The following is an 18,344-nucleotide window of genomic DNA, read 5'->3' on the forward strand; positions in this document are numbered from 1 at the left end:
CGAGTTTGTAGCTCAACAATGTAATCTCTAAGTAAACTATACTGAGTAATGAAATCTCCTTGCACAAGGTTTAAAGCCTCAGATTTTTCCCTAAATGTTTTCATCCTAGAAAGATCTACCTTAAACCTCCGGTGTAGCTGTTCTTGAAAAGCCCTAATTGGAATAGTAGGGTTACTTTCAACCTGTTCAACAATGTTAGAAGAGAGGAATTTATACGTACATGCTTTCATTGTTCTAGTTTGAAGACATTTATGGACTTTGTTGTACGTTTTAACTGTCCAGTTGACATCTTTTTTCCATTTACTAGCTAATAAGACCCAAGGACATATTTCTTCTTCATCGTTGACTTCAACATTAGGCCCAAGCTTTGGTATTGTTCCCTTACAAACCCATCTCACTCTATTCTTGTCATTTTTTCAAGGGCCAACTCCCTTCTAATCTCTATGGCATGGAGTTTTACCTTATCCTTAAACTACTTTGCTGAACCAAATTATTGAAAAATATAGAAGGGTTCACTAACAAGTGCTTCATCATTTTCATGTGCCCTTTGAATTGCTCTTATTGACTTCTTTCTTTGACCATTAATCCCCTCATCTAATGATGAATCAGATGCTAAAGATTCAATGTTAATCACCTCTAAAGCTTCATCATGTGTGCCTTCATCAACCACAATGTTAGACGACCCTCCAACCCATTCCACATCTTTGTCGATATTCATTTCAAAGTCTTGAATATCCACATTAATATAATCCAATATATTGTCAATGTCCACAAAAAAATCACTATCACCACTTTCATCATTGTCACTCTCTTACTCACCAAACTTACCAAAGTCATTAGCATCATTAACCAAGTCATTCTCCATATGATCAGTGAGAGTAGCATCATTACCCAAATCATTCTCCATATGATCAGTGAGAGTAGCATCATTACCCAAATCCTTGTCCATATGACCAGTGGGTGTAGGATCATTACCCAATTGTTTCTCCATGTGATCCATGCCATCCTCCAAGTCAACAGCAGGTGTGTCATGCCACTCCAGGAACAATCTCTTTAAACAAGATGGAGGTTCAATAATCTCTATTATATGAACTTTATTGTGGGTTGGGGACATTAAATAGGTGTTCAAAGTAGTTTTGTCATGCTCTATATATACGTCAATTAACTTATGCTTAGCCACAAAACTCCCCAAATAACGAACATCTTCATTACTAGCTAAAGCGAATAACCCAAAATCTGAATCACCAAAAGGCCTTTGAAAGTGATAGTAAAGTGGTTTCCCTACTGAAGCATACCCTAGGTCTTCCATCATCTCATCAATTTCATGAATGGAAAAGGTATCAGTGTCCAGTAAATCAATAAATGTTTGCTTCCCACGAATATACTTCCTTCCAGGAAAGCTTGTAAACTCACCTCCATGGTGCATTCTTATTGAAAACATTGTCGGATGTCCTGCTGTAGAGGAGAGAAAATCGTTTTTAGCTAACAAAATTAAACCTTTAACAGTCAATATCATTCAAACGAAAGTCAATCAAACATACCATAACTTCGATCAACGTCGATTTCAACCATTTCACCACGAATGCGCCATGAAACCATTGTAGTTCTTCGTTCTTGCAGTCGTCGCTCCTAGGGTTTTCACGTAAGGATTTTACACATAGTTGTGTGTTTTTTTGTATACGATTGTGTTGTACAATGTAGAATACGATCGTTTAATTGACCGCATCGAATTCTTAAACTGGAGGTAGGATGAATAAGTAAAATGACGGAAATAACCCTCAATGTGCAAGGCACGTGGGGGTTTTAACTCCAAAATCAAACAGAAGGTTAGATGAGGGACCAGGCGTGCATTAAACCAAACTATTAAGGATTGGCAGGGTTAAAAAATGGAGTTAGGGACTAGGCGCGTAACAAACACCAAACCATAGGAACAATTTGTGTAATTTTTCCTATGATTTTTTTCTGTATTCAGGTTAAACATGTTAAGTTTTTGGAGTTTGGGTTAAACGTGATTGGAATTTTTGTATGTTTATGTCAAATTTAAACCAAAAATGCTCCTTATAATAATGTTGGAGCACCAACTATCGGATGCCTCATCTCTCTAACAACAGTTTCTAATTCGCGAGTTAATTCTATTCATTTTCGGAGCACTCTAGCTTGAACGTTCCTTCTAAATTGCTTCTTATTTTCTTCTGTCTTCTAATTTGATAGTAATTTGGAATAGAACCGAATATTATTAGTTGGATGTTTGCATTATTGGCTTTTATATTCTCTTCGACAAAGAATTTTGAAGTGTTTGAAGCAGTTCTAAGTATTAAACAACTGACACATTCTTCAAACAAGAATCATTTGCTTATTATATTTAATCATTAAATACAAGTTATAAGTTATGGGATTTGATTTAAGAAGTCAATAATAAAAGATTAGATAACTAATCAAAGATTCGCACTCTTTTTTCTTGAATTATTCATCTTTGATAAAATAATGCCCCTTGAGTATTACTGTTATAAGTAGATGTCATCTATCAGCTTATTACTGTATTAGTGTGTGACAACTAGAAAATTTTGGGTCAAACCAAGTCTAAGGGGTCTTGTTATAAGTGTATCCACAATGTATATCTATGTGAATTTGATGCAATAATGTTTATTGAAAGCCAAGAGGCACCATGTGTATGATTAACTATAATTTACACGTGGAAATTCATGTTGAAATAAACCTTGAAAGGTCAATGTAAATCAAACAAGAATCAAATGGTTTTAACACAAAAACATGTATTCATGCCATGACCTGGAATTCTCGATTTTTAAGGCGCCACCTTTGTGATTTCTATTACTCAAGACCAAAAACACATCCATGGGATCACTACAAGACCAAAATCTCTAGTTTATGGCCCATTAAGGCCGGAAACTCTTCAATATAAGACCGAAATCATTTGTTTGTAACAATTTAGGACCGAAAATACCAAATAAGAGTGTGTACCAAGGGATTTCGGTCATGTATAGACCGAAATCACCTTCTTTATGGCCGAAAACTCAAAGGTGATCCATCCTAGAGTGATTCTAGTGGGATACAAAGGATAAGGTTTGACTTTAAGATGTGATATCTCACCCTATTTCCCATGCAAACTCGACAGTATCCCAAGCAAAATATACAACAAATAAACATATTACCCAACAGGTAACTAGGGAAAGGTCATATCAAATATCCTCCTTATAATGATCGAAATCACCAACCCAAAATCCCCATCCATTTAATCACTCTTTGCTAGAACTTCAAACCCTCTCAAAAGAAAGCCAATGCTTCCAAATACAAAATCCTTTAAGTGGGTTCTTAAACTTTGGTAAGTATTTCGTGATCTCCTAGTGATTTAATACATTTTCATGTCCATAGCATCATATTTACACACATTAAAATGTGTTAAAGCCTTAGGATATCACCTCTAAGGAAGTTTATCAACTCCACCCAAGAGTTTAGGCTTGGAAATCTTCTCATTATCACCTCCAAGGAAGTTCATCAACTCCATCCAAGAGTTTAGGCTTGGAAATCTTCTCATCATCACCTCAAACTACATATTTTGACACTAGGAAAGATTACGACTTTATATTTATATCAAAGATTATATAAATAGTATCAACAAACATATAAGATATAAGACAAACTATAATCAGTATATTTTAGGCTTGGAAATCTTCTCATCATCACCTCAAGCAACCCACGAAACCACTCAAGTTGAGTTCATACCCCAATATTTTCAAGCTTTTTCATGTTTTTAGGGGGGGGGGGGGGGGAATACAAGTAAAACTTTGCTATCACACAAATACTTACATGTTCGCATCTTGATGTTCAAAATAAGATATTATTTGCATAAGGTATAATTATCCCTACTTTTATACAATATTTGTGATATATTAGTTTTGGTATGCAAAGTTAACAAGAACATAACTCATTATATGCTACAAATATCATAAGGAAAAGCATGATTTGCAAAAATTACAAGGTGTTGACAACTTTTACTAAAAGATAGCTTTTCTAGCAAGAATGGTTACAATATAGTGATCTACTATTTTGGTGGCTTACAACCCAAGGACATTATATTTTGAGTACGTATTTTGACACTAGGCAAGATTACAACTTTATATTTATATAAAAGATTATATAAATAGTATCAACAAACATATAAGAAAAACTATAATTGTTATAGTTTGGGAGTCATAAAACCACACTTTCATTTCAGAAGAACCATATAATTATTCAAAGGTATAATTATTTCATTTTACAAGAAGAATGAGTCATAGTTCACGTAAATCAGTTGATGCTCTTGTGAGACATTCTCTTCACCGTACCTACCTAGCTACACCTTAAGTCATGCATTATAACCAGAGTCTCCTTGAGGGAGTGCGAGATAGTTGTGTATAGATCTATACGGGATTGACAACCCCACACCTCAGTTGTTAGCTATAGTTAGACCGGAAAGTCTAGGGTGACAAATGTCTACCGGATCCGACGCCTGAAAAACGGCGTTCAGGCATATCAGTCATATTAGTATGGTTATAATAACTCACATAGGGATTAACAAAACTACTCGGTTTACAGGCTAACTTACACTTCACTAGTTTTATAAGAAGATAAAACTGCATACTATTTTTGAGTACAACATTTCTTACATTTTTGGTCTTAGGGTTTAAGACTACAATTCACATTTAAGAAAATATTGGATTTTCTGTAAACATACACTATCATTTTTCAATAAATAGATACAAAGGAAATACATACATTTTAGTCTTGAGTATGAAACTTACAACTTGTCTTTAAAGAAAGTATCAGATTTTCTAGAAGTATACAAAAATCATTTTACACAAAACCGTTACAAATCCTTCTCATACAAAATGTTTATGAACTCACCAACTTAATTGTTGACACTTTTCAAAATCACTTGTATTCTCAGGAAACCAGTAAACAGGTATTCAAACCATTTTGAGGGCAGGCGTTGTTGCATCATGAATTCTACTTTGCAGTTACTTGTATTTGACTTTTGAACAAACAACGTTTGTAAACAATGTAAACATGTAATCTCAGTGTATGATGTTTTGGGTTGCTATGATTCATTTATATCCAATTTTTATGATACTGTGAAATGACGTCATCCACCCTCGGACATTTCCGTCGTTCCGGTTCTGGGGTGTGACAGATTGGTATCAGAGCATTATTTATAGTGAACTCAAACCATACAAAAATATACAACTATAAATACAATGGGGCTAGAACACTCTGATTACAACTATACTTACAAAAATATAATAATGTTTTCAGTAAAGTATAAATACATAGAAGTTAGGGCGGTGTCATAACGAAAGCATAATAAAAGTAGTTTGATGAGTTGAAAGCTACGGGTAGGCCTTGGGATATGTAATTAGACGTTGAATAAATATAGCCTGATCAACTGTATTTATCCAAGGTGTGACTAATATATGTTGGGGAATGGTCATGGTGAACAACGAGTCTAACACTTACCAAAAAAATCACGAACTATAGAATAAAACATAAACAATTAAAATACTATAGGAGTATTTTAGGACACATACGCTTAAACTCTTCATGCATGTCTCACATCTCCATTCTCGCACATATATCATGGCAGGATTTCACCAACCTGGAGACCCCTACTTCCCCAACCAGGGAAATGGAGGTTGGAAAGAAGAGGATCCCAAGGAAATCAAGGAAGAACCCGAAGAGGAAGAGTTTGAAGAGGAGCCGGAGGAAGAAGAATATGAAGAAGAGTCAGATGCAGAGTCGGAGGTTATCAACCCTCCTTGTGTTGCTAGGGTTCCCGCGAACCGAATTGGTTATCAAGGACCTACGCCCCGCTGGGCAGAAGATCTAGAGAGGTGAAGCCGACACCAGCGCCAGCGCCCTCTATTCGGCATGGAGCGAGGTTTTTATAACCTCGGCCACGGGGGACCAGCCGACAAGGCCCTCCCAGTCATGATTCGGCGAATCACGGACCTACGAGATCAGACTAGGGCGACGACGAACCGAGTTCTAGAGTTGGGAGTTGTTGTGGAAGTCACGAACGCACGGACTCGAGACCTGGAAAGAGACTACTTTCCCATTGACAGACTCATTGAGGACCTTACGACCACTCGGGCAGAGTTGAGGGAGTATCAGGACAGGCACTCGGCTCTCGAGGAGAGAGTGATCACAGTTGAGCATCGGATTGCAGAGTTACAGGGCGCCTCGACTTCATCTCAGATCCTACGAGAGACTAGCGGTCGTGAGTAGGGCATGTACTACTCATTATCTTGTCTTATTTACAAGTAAGCGTTAGTGCTACTCTTTCATGTAGACCTTCTTAAAAGTCAATTTTCACTAAAAACTATGTACTAGAACCCTATTATCAACGAAATAGTTATGCATTTTTATTTCATTAGATGTTACTATTTGTTATGCAATTGTCTACTTGTCATAGTAAATTTCCTTGTGAATTGCTTGCAAATTTCAAGAACAAATAGAATTGATGCACGTACATACACAAGGCATTTCATTATGATAATGCCCGATCGATAACTTTTCTCGGAAACTTATCGTCATTCTACCTTTAAACTGTATGGCAGTAACATACCACCGAGGAAGTCCAACAGGTGAAAGAACAACACATCAACAGCCCCACCACCACCACCTCCCCCACAAATGGACACTGCCATGTTCAAAGCTGCAGTGACAGCTGTTGTGGCTGTTGTCATGGCCCAAATCAACAGCAACAGCAACGGAGGCGGAAATGGAACAAACAGTTCCAATCAAAGTGAAAACCAAGGGAACCCAAGGGAATGCACTTATAAAGACTTTGCAAACTGCAAGCCCAAGCCCTTCAATGGAAGCGGTGGCGTCATTGCTCTGACACGGTGGTTCGAGAAGACGAAATTAGTATTTGAAATTTGTGCCTGTCCAGAGGAGAGCAAAGTCAAGTTTGCAGCTTGCACTTTTTCTGATAGTGCCCTTTCATGGTGGAATGGCCACATCAAAGCCCTAACACTCCCGGTAGCAAACTCGATGAGCTCGAAAGATCTCAAAATCATGATGCTCGAAGAGTACTGCCCAAGGGGTGAGGTACAAAAGCTAGAACAGGAGCTTTGGAATTTCACTATGAGTGACTCTGACATCGAAGCATACACCGCCATACTCAGCGACCTGGCAATCCTACACCCTGGAATGATCACTCCGGAGAGCAAGAAAGTGGAATGTTTCATCTGGGGGTTATCTCCCCAGATTCAGGGGAATGTAATTGCTGCCAACCCAACGAATTTCGACAGTGCCAAGTGCCTCGCTCAGAAACTCATTGATCATGGAGTACGACAAGGCATAATGACTCCCATCCCCGAACAGAAAAAGGGGAGTGATAACAAGAGGAAGTTCGGAAACAAGAAGAAGGGTCAACCAACCCAGTGGCCTCAAAGTAACAGCAGATCATGGTGGTTCATGTTGCCACCTCCCCTGCCGCACCAGCACCTACCAAGCCTTATCTCGGTACCCTCCCAAAGTGTGACAAGTGCAACTTTCACCACAACGGCGCCTGCTGGGAAATGCACAGTACAAACTGCATCAAGAAAGGACACACTGTCCGATACTGCAGAACATCCACACAAAAGGCCGCCCAACCCACAAATGTTGTTGTGAGCCAATCGTGCTATGGTTGTGAGGAAACGGGGCACTACAAGAGGAACTGTCCGAAGGCCAACAACGGAAATACTGGAGGAACGGGAAAAGTCCTAGCAATAGGACACGAGGAGGTAATGAAGGACCCTGCATTGGTCACTGTTACGTTCCTTCTCAATAACATATATGCATGCATACTATTTGACAGTGGTGCAGAAAGAAGCTTTGTGAGTCATAAGTTTAAACATCTACTCAAACAAAACCCTCAAACACTAAACGAAGCAAACACCGTAAAAATGGCCAATGGAAAAACTGAAACAACAAATGGTGTATATATAGGATGCATGCTAACTTTGAACAACCACTCCTTCTAAATTGACTCAATGTTGGTTACCATAAGGAGTTTTGATGTTATTATCGGCATGTATTGGCTAAGTCCTCACCGTGCCGAGATTATGTGTTACGAGAAGGCTATTTGCCTTCACCTACCAAGTAACAAAACATTGGTCATATACGGTGACAAAATCAGTATGAACCTCAGAATCATCTTGTGTATCAAGGCCCAGAAGTGCTTACACAAGAAGAACCACAACTTTTTAGCTCACGTTGTCGATAAGTAGAAAGGAGAAAGGAACATTAAGGACATCCTGGAGGTTTGCAACTTCCCCGGTCTATTTCCCAAACATCTCCCCGGAGTGCCCCCCGAACGACAAGTTGAATTCAGAATCGACTTGATACCCAGAGCCACACCAATTGTCAAGTCGACAAACCGCTTAGCTCATGCGGAGATGCAAGAACTTTCCAGTCAACTTGGTGAACTACTAAACTAGGGGTTCATCAGGACTAGCTTCTCGCCTTCGGGGGCTCCGGTCTTATTTGTAAAGAAGAACGATGGATCGTTCCGCATGTGCATCGATTACCGAGAACTAAACAAACTCACCGTCAAAAACTGATACCATCTTCCTCGAATCGACGACCTATTTTACCAGGTACAAAGATCGAGTTACTTCTCGAAGGTAGATCTAAGATCCGGGTACCACCAGCTGCGGGACCGGGAGGAAGATATCCCCAAGACCGCCTTCTGAACTCGCTACGGTCACTATGAATTCGTAGTAATGCCCTACGGTCTAACAAATGCGCCTACGACATTCATGGACCTAATGAACTGTGTGTGTTGACCTTACTCAGAAAAAAATTCATGATTGTATTCATCGATGACATAGTCGTCTACTCACGGAGTAAAGAAGAACACAATCAACACCTGCAACAGGTTCTGGAGACATTAAGGGCAGAGAATTTGTATGCAAAGTTCTCCAAATGCGAATTATGGATCCGAAAGGTGGAATTCCTAGGTCACGTGGTCAGCAAGGAAGGGATACACATGGACCCTTCCAAAATCAAGGCAATTGAAGGTTGGGCCACCCCAAGAACCCCAACGGAGATCAGACAATTCTTAAGCTCGGTGGTTACTACAGGAGGTTCATAAAGAATTTCTCCAAGATCGCTAAGCCACTCACCTCCCTAACCTAGAAGGGTGTAACCTTCACTGGGAAGAGAAGCAAAAGGCCGCCTTCCAAACCTTGAAACAAGCTCTATGTAGTGCTCCGATCTTGTCCCTCCCAGAAGGGACGAAAGATTCTGTAGTCTATTTTGACACGTCCACACAAAGATTAGGTTGCGTGCTCATGCAGCGAGGAAAGGTCATAGCCTACGCGTCAAGACAACTAAAGAACCACGAGGTCAACTACACCACACAAAACCTCGAGCTGGGAGCAGTAGTGTTTTCTCTAAAGATATGGAGGCACTACCTTTATGGTACAAAGCGCACCATTTTCATGGATCACAAGAGCCTTAACCACATTCTCAATCAGGAAGAGCTCAACATGAGACAACAGCGATGGGTAGATCTACTGAATGACTACGAATGCGAGATTCAGTGTCATCCAGGCAAGGCCAATGTAGTAGCAGATGCCATGAGCTGAAAAGAATACTCAGGTCACAAAGTAAAGTCACTAACCTTAACTATCCATTCCCACCTGTCTTTGCAGATCAGAGAGGCACAGCTGGAAGCCTTGAAACCTGAGAATGTCAGAAACGATGCCTTGCGATGGATGTATAAGAACCTTATAGTTAAATACGACGGAGCCTACTACCTCATGGATCGAATCTGGACACTAAATTTTGGTGGCTACAGAGACGTTGTCATGAACGAAGCCTGCAAGACAAGGTACTTCGTCCATCCAAGTTCAGACAAGATGTACTTGGACCTCAAGAAACTTTATTGGTGGCCGAACATGAAAGTCGAGATCGCTAACTACGTGGGCAAGTGTCTGATTTGTGCCAAAGTCAAGGTAGAGTATCAGAAGCCATCGAGTTTGCTACAACAACTAGACATACCCGAGTGGAAGTGGGAGTGGATAACCATGGACTTCATAACCAAGTTGCCCAAGACCGCGGGTGGACTTGACACCATTTGGGTGATCGTTGATAGGTTAACCAAATCCCCCCACTTCCTACCAATAAAGGAGACAAACAATATGGAGAAGCTAACCAGGACGTACATAAAGGAAATCATATGATTACATGGCGTGCCAATATCTATTATCTCCGACAGAGATAGTAGATTTACCTCACGGTTTTGGCAGTCGCTGCAAAAGTCCCTGGGAACCAACCTTGATATGAGTATGGCTTACCATCCTCAAACCGACGCGCAAAGTGAGAGCACCATTCAGACACTAGAAGACATGCTAAGAGCTTGTGTGATAGACAATGGCAAGGCATGGGATCCCCATTTGCCACTCTTTGAGTTCTCATACAAAAACAGCTATCACACTAGCATCAAGGTTGCACCATTTGAAGCTCTATACAGACGTAAATGCAGATCACCTATGTGCTGGACCGAGGTGGGTGACACATAGTTAGCAAGAGGGAAAGTACCAGACAGCACTGTCACCGGTCCCGAGATCATCAGAGAGACCACCAACAAGATTGTCCAAATTCGGGAACGACTAAAGGCATCCAGAGACCGACAAAAGAGCTACGTGGATAAACGACGGAAACCCTTGGAATTCCAAGTCGAAGACAGCGTGATGTTAAAGGTCTTTCCCTGGAAAGGGATGATACGCTTTAGGAAGCATGGAAAATTAAATCTGAGGTACATTGGACCATTCGAGATCCTCGCCAGGATCGGTCCAGTGGCTTATAGACTTCGGTTACCACAAGAACTCAGCAAAATACATCATACTTTCCACGTGTCCAATTTGAAGAAATGCATGTATGACTAAACTCTTGTCATCCTTCTTAAGGAGATTAAAGTAAACAAGAATCTTCACTTCGTCGAGGAGCCTGTAGAAATAATGGACAGGGAAGTCAAGAGGACAAAGCAGAGCCGAATACCCATAGTGAAGGTCCGTTGGAATGCCAAATGGGGACCTGAATTCACTTGGGAACGCGAAGATCAAATGAAACAGAAGCACCCACAACTTTTCTCTAGTGGCAAGAGCCCATCCAAGATGCCAAAGTTTAGACGAAATTCCCTCTAACGGGGGGATGATGCGACAAACAGAAATTTTCGGGTCAAACCAAGTATAAGGGGTCTTGTGTATTAGTGTATCCAAAATGTATATCTATGTGACTTTGATGAAATAATGTTTATTGAAAGCCAAGAAGGCACCATTTGTATGAATAAAGATAATATACACATGGAAATTCATGTTGAAATACACCTTGAAAGGTCAATGCAAATCAAATAAGAATCAAATGGTTTTAACACAAAAACATATATTTAGACCATGACCTGGAATTCTCGATTTTTAAGGCCATCACCTTACTCAAGACCGAAAACACATCCATAGGATCACTAGAATACCGAAATCTCTAGTTTATGGACCATTAAGACCAAAAACTCTTCAATATAAGACCGAAATCATTTGTTTGTAACACTTTAGGACCGAAAACACCAAATAGGAGTGTGTACCAAAGGATTTCAGTCATGCCTAGACCAAAATCACCTTCTTTATGGCCGAAAACTCAAAGGTGGTCCACCCTAGAGTGATTCCAATGGGATACAAAGGATAAGGTTTGACTTTAAGATGTGACATCTCACCCCATTTCCCATGCAAACTCGGCAGTATCCCAAGCAAAACATACAACAAATAAACATGTTACCTAACTGGTAACTAGGCAAAGGTCATATCAAATACCCTCCTTATAATGATCGAAATCACCAGCCCAAAATCCCCATCCATTTCATCACTCTTTTCTAGAACTTCAAACCTTCTCAAAAGAAAGCCAATGCTTCCAAATACAAAATCCTTCAAGAGGGTTCTTAAACTTTGGTAAGTATTCCATGATCTACTAGTGATTTAATACATTTTCATGTCCATATCATCCTATTAACACACATTAAAATGTGTTAAAACCTTAGGATAATATCACCTCCAAGGAAGTTCATCAACTACATCCAAGAGTTTAGGCTTGGAAATCTTCTCATCATCACCTCAAGCAACCCACGAAACCACTCAAGTTGAGTTCATACCCCCATATTTTCAAGTTATTTCATGTTTTTAGGGGGGAATACAAGTAAAACTTTTTTATCACACAAATACTTACATGTTCGCATCTTGATGTTAAAAATAAGATATATATGCATAAGGTATAATTATCCCTACTTTTATACAATATTTGTGAGATATTAGTTTTGGTATGCAAAGTTAACAAGAACATAACTCATTATACGCTACAAATATCATAAGGAAAAGCATGATTTGGAAAAACTACAAGGTTTTGACAACTTTTACTAAAAGATAGCTTTTCTAGAAAAAATGGTTACAATATAGTTATCTACTATTTTGGTGGGTTACAACCCAAGGACATTATATTGTGAGTACGTATTTTGACACTAGGCAAGATTACAACTTTATATTTATATAAAAGATTATATAAATAGTCTCAACAAACATATAAGACAAACTATAATTGGTATAGTTTAGGAGTCATAAAACCACACTTTCATTTCAGAAGAACCATATAATTATTCAAAGGTATAATTATTTCATTTTACAAGAAGAATGAGTCATAGTTCACGTAAATCAGTTGATGCTCTTGTGAGACATTCTCTTCACCGTACCTACCTTGCTACACCGTAAGTCATGCATTATAACTTGAGTCTCCTTGAAGGAGTGCAAGATAGTTGTGTATAGATCTATACGGGATTGACAACTCCAAACCTCAGTTGTTAGCTATAGTTAGACCGGCAAGTCTAGGGTGACAAATGTCTACCGGCTCCGACGCTTGAAGAACGTTATTCAGGCATATCAGTCATATTAGCATGGTTATAATAACTCACATAGGGATTAACAAAACTACTCGGTTTACGGGCTAACATACACTTCACTAGCTTTATAAGAAGATAAAACGACATATAATTTTTCAGTACAACATTTCTTACATTTTTGGTCTTAGGGTTTAAGACTACAGTTCACATTTAAGAAAATATTGGATTTTCTGGAAACATACACTATCATTTTTCAAGAAAAAGATACAAAGGAAATACATACATTCTAGTCTTGAGTATGAAACTTACAACTCATCTTTAAAGAAAGTATCGAATTTTCTAGAAGTATACAAAAATCATTTTACACGAAAACGTTACAAATCATTCTCATACAAAATGTTTATGAACTCACAAAATTAATTGTTGACACTCTTCAAAATCACTTGTATTCTCTGGAAACCAGTAAACATGTATTAAAACCATTTTGAGGGCAGGCGTTACTGCATCATGATTTCTACTTTTCAGTTACTTGTATTTGACTTTTAAACAAACAACGTTTGTAAACATGTAATCTCAATGTATGATGTTTTGGGTTGCTATGATTCATTTATATCCAATTGTTATGATACTGTGAAATGATGTCATCCACCCTCGGACGTTTTTGTCGTTCCGGTTCGGGGGTGTAACATAGTGTTCCTAAAACTTGGGTGTTGTTCATGCTTGTAAACAAGGATAAACAAGCTTATTGTTGCATTATGTTATCCTTATTGTGAATCTGGAATAAGCATAAAGTCATATAGTTCATACTTGTTAGCTTTCTATAAGGAAGTTATGAAATAACTAATTAACATATACATTACCGTATATTACCATTGAGTTCTAGGCTTATCTATATTATAAATTGGTTTTTCTTTCACGAATTTGTTTTGGAACATAATCACACATAAACAATGTTTCGAAAACAACCAATCTCATCTTCTGGTTACCTTAAAATTTGATGATATAAAAAACATTACAATCAATATCTGTAACATCTAACAATACGAATACAAAGATAATCATTAAAACAACTTATTTCAATGGAAACCTAATTTCACGTTTTCAAATGAGGTATGGAAAATTGATTATGATCAATTACACACAGAATTTCATACTTCAAATAAAAATAGGAAACTTGTTGAGTTGTTTCAATATTTGGGTTTTTAAGGCTTGGATTTCTCAGTTTCCAACGTACAGGTTCGTGGGAATCCTTCCAACGGAGGCAGCACGCGGTCCAGTTAAGTGTCACATTTGGTTCAGAGCACACACAAATATATTGATTCATAAAGCCAATTAGACGTTAATTATTGGGTCTTTAGCCTTTTGGACGTTAATTATTGGGCTGATGGATAGCACATCATATTTGTAAGGTAGCAAACCATGTTCTTCCATCGTAGGCATCTCTATTCTTATACTACTTAGGAATTTTTGAAGGGTAGCACAGGCTACCCTAGGCTACCACATAGATCCTCCCCTGGTCATGTGTATCAGTGTTGAAAGTTGACGACACAACTGTCCATCGATCATCATCCGCTCTATACTCTAGCAGCAATGAGATCCATATCGTGATGTGCTACTAATTAATTTTTTTTGTAGTAAAGTATGTATTATTATTAGAAGTGTAGTATGTAATAAGCAAATAATTAGATTACTTACATCACATGACAATCATCTTCCATGACTATCCGCATATAACTGTGTCCAAAACTCAATCGTAGCAAAGATGGTCAAATAAGTGTGACCAAACAACAGCGAACCATCCCGTTCTTTATATTCATTGTGTACGGTAGGAACTAAAAGATTGTCTAATGATGTTGGTTGTTGGCATGTAACACATTTCCTCTTGATTTATATCCATGGCGACTTATACCATATCGACATAACTTTTTGGCATTTAGAACGCCTAAGAGGTGCTTGCGCCGGTGTTTTGTATTCATCTTGAAAAATCTCTATTACATCCGATGAGTGAATAACCAGAGACAGACATTCAGCGGCTGTTCAGGGCCGTCATTCAGCAACTGTTCAAGGCTGACATTCAACGCAGTTTCGGGGGTGCTTAAGACATAATCATGCTCACATAACTCATTGTCATTATAGTATCCATATACGGTTCAATAATGTATACTTGTAAACGATGCAAAAACATAACAACCATAAACGATGTAATAATTAAAAATGTACCTCTATCCCCTTCGAGGTACCAATATCGTCTCCGAGACTCTTATTGATAAGTTTTAGAACCATGGTTAAAGTAGCCTCGTGCTATGCTAAACGCTCCTCCTGAGACCGCAACTGCTCGTGACATTCACGGACCTCATTTTTCAATTGACCGACATCGCTCTGCAAGTCACCAATCATTTGGTCATTATGGGTTGATGGGTCAATGGCCATCGGCGGTGGTGGTGGCGGGTGAGATAGATCATCTATTTGTGCCTTCTTTTCTCGACGCTCATTGGCAGGGGAGTTTTTAGGTGATGGTGTTAGGGAAGGTGCCCTATGAACTTCAGTGTCGGGAAAATCAGGGCAATCAATCCACGTCCAGCTAACAATCCACCATTCAACACACATCTCACCTTCCGTCGGCTCTAACTTTTGCACAAGTTTATTACCATTCTAACAAAATTATAAAAGTATAAATAAACATAAATTATAAAATAAATAAATATTTAAATAATAAAGTAACCATACGTTGTCGACTTGTAAAAACTGGTTGCAGTGAGTCTTTTGCAACGACCTTAGTTTTGACCATGCAACAGCCCGATGGATCACATTCTATTGTTTGGTACCAAACAAACTGATAACCGGAAAAGTATCAAGAATACATATATGAATGTTAGAAAACAAATAAATAAAAAATATTTCCAATGTTAGCAAACAAAAATAAATAATAAAATTTTCATCATATACTTACCTTAGAAGCGTATAAAAACCCATGTAGGGTGTAGGTCAATTTTTAAGGTTCGTTCTCTTTCGGTTCTTCTGGATGTATAATCTTGTCAACCTTATCGAATACAGTATATACTTGATTGTACAATTGATCTCAAATTATCCTCCTCCATGGATATATGCCACATAAAAAATTAGTTAACAATTAAATTTCGAAAAAATATTAGTAACGATAGGCAATTTAATTCATCAGTATTTATAAAATAGATGGCATTATACTTGTTGAATTCATTAAGGTTGGATATCAAAGCGAAATACTCTTCTGTAACGGGTTGTTTAGCCAACCGCCCATTGAAACCTTTCTCTAACAGATATAGAAGACATACATATAGTGTATCCTCGTCCGATAACTCATTAAGTGAATGTTTAAACACATCCGTAACATGGTGTAATTTGACCGAGACATTCTTTGGGACCATAGGAAAGGCACGGGAATGGAAGGATACATGGGATGTAGAAGCAGGAAAATAGTCACCAAATTGGAATCCCATGATGAGACAAAATTCTTTCTTCCTGAAAAACAACTCGTAACCCCCAATCTCAAAAACCATTTCCTCTACTTGGCTTCGAGGTCCGGTGACAACTTCGTGGCAAAGACGTAATGTAGAAGCAAATGATCCTCATCTACATTAATTAGGAATGTCTAACCACCTCCTGAAACATGTATTCTGGAACATAGTCTCGCATTCAGGTCTGTTTCTGAATGTCGCAAGAATTTCCTTAACGATTTTGGGTTTACACAAGAGTGTAATTGATGCATCAAAAACAATGCTGTACTGCACAAATAAAAAATGTTTTATCACTTCGATATAAAATGGAAATAACCAATATTCCAGACCAGTTCTAGACATGTTCTTCATGTTCCGGACGAGTTCATCGTGTTCCATAACAATTTCTGGAATGAAATTTTAAGATTTGGACCACGACATTTTGATGTAAATCAAAAATACCTAAACATCTAAACTACTTTTCATTTAGTGCTACAACAATGACATCTTTAATTTAAATTTCAAAACGTTTTCAGTTCATTCTGGAGGTGGTCTACGAATTCCGAAACAGTAAGCAACAATAGAAAAAGAGGAACCTTAAACAAAAAAAAGAAAAAACGAAGAACATACCCGTAAAATAACGGGGTCGTAGTGTCCGTCTTCCATGTCGGAGATGGGTGTTGATGCGCGTCGGATATGTGAGTTGCTTGTCGGAATTAAGTCAGAACGTCGTAATCGGTTCGCAACGTCGGAATTGGAATGCACCTTTCCGGAATGATATCACCGCCTCAATTTATATTCCGGATTTTGAAATTCAAAATATTTATCCGGAACATATACGGTTGCTCTGAAATAGGAATTATGGATCTAATGAAATGGGTCAGGCCACCCGAAAATAATCCGGAATTCGTTCTGGAATGACCCATTTCGGAATATGTTGTTATTTTGCAAAAAATGTTATATTAAAAATAATAATAATAATAATAATTAGATTACTCAATTTCCCTTTTTCGTTACATATAAAATATGGATTAAACATAAAATGACAAGAAAATTAAGATAGACTAGCTTGTTAACTATCATAAGATGATGAGTTACTTAGAATCTAATAGAGTCCATGGGTTAACGACTTAACGTGTAACATCTTGAAATTCAAATCATGGATATGTATTCCAAAAATATAAGGATAAGTGGATAACATTTACCTAGTTAACATAAGAGGGTTAGATTAACCCTAGCTGATGCCACTGTCATGCTCTTGGCTCACTTTCCCTCTCAAACTCTTTCTCCCTCTTGGTCTATCTCTCTCTTGATTTTGGCATTCTCCCTTAATATAGAGTTAGGGTTTTTGGTCACCATAAAAAGGAAGGGTTGTATCTTTTAAGCTTTATTTATTACTGTGGGGTGTGACTACATTAGGCGGGTAATGTTTTGGACACCCATCCATCCAAGTTATATCTATGATTTTAGGTTTAGCATTCAATTTTATTTATTTTTATGAAATTTCAAAGGACGTATTTTGTATATCTAATTATCTATGTAAATGACCATAGGTCCACCCTTAGTGTCCACCTCATATTTTAGGCATTTTTTATAGGGATAATGACTTAAAATGGTAACATATTCTTTGATTTGTACACATTAAGTCACTGAATTTTTTTTTGTCCACATTTTCTCATTGAACTTGTTGAACTGTTCAAAAAACTGTTGGCGAGAGCTGGATAAGCTCTAATTTTCTAGATAATTATCAACCGGTTGTATTTCCTTGTTTGTAGCATATAGATTAGAAGTTTGTTATTTTGTATCTGTATAAATCCTTGTACTCTGTTTATTTATCATATATTGAAAATCTGGAAACCCTTTTCCTCCATACGTATTCTCTCAAGCTAACATGGTATCAGAGCAAATCCTGTTAAAGTCTTGTAACAGATCGAAGCAATGGTGGA

The sequence above is a fragment of the Lactuca serriola genome, chromosome 7, assembly GCF_051521515.1.
Source record: "Lactuca serriola cultivar US96UC23 chromosome 7, Lser_US96UC23_V15, whole genome shotgun sequence".
NCBI classification, from domain to species: domain Eukaryota; kingdom Viridiplantae; phylum Streptophyta; class Magnoliopsida; order Asterales; family Asteraceae; genus Lactuca; species Lactuca serriola.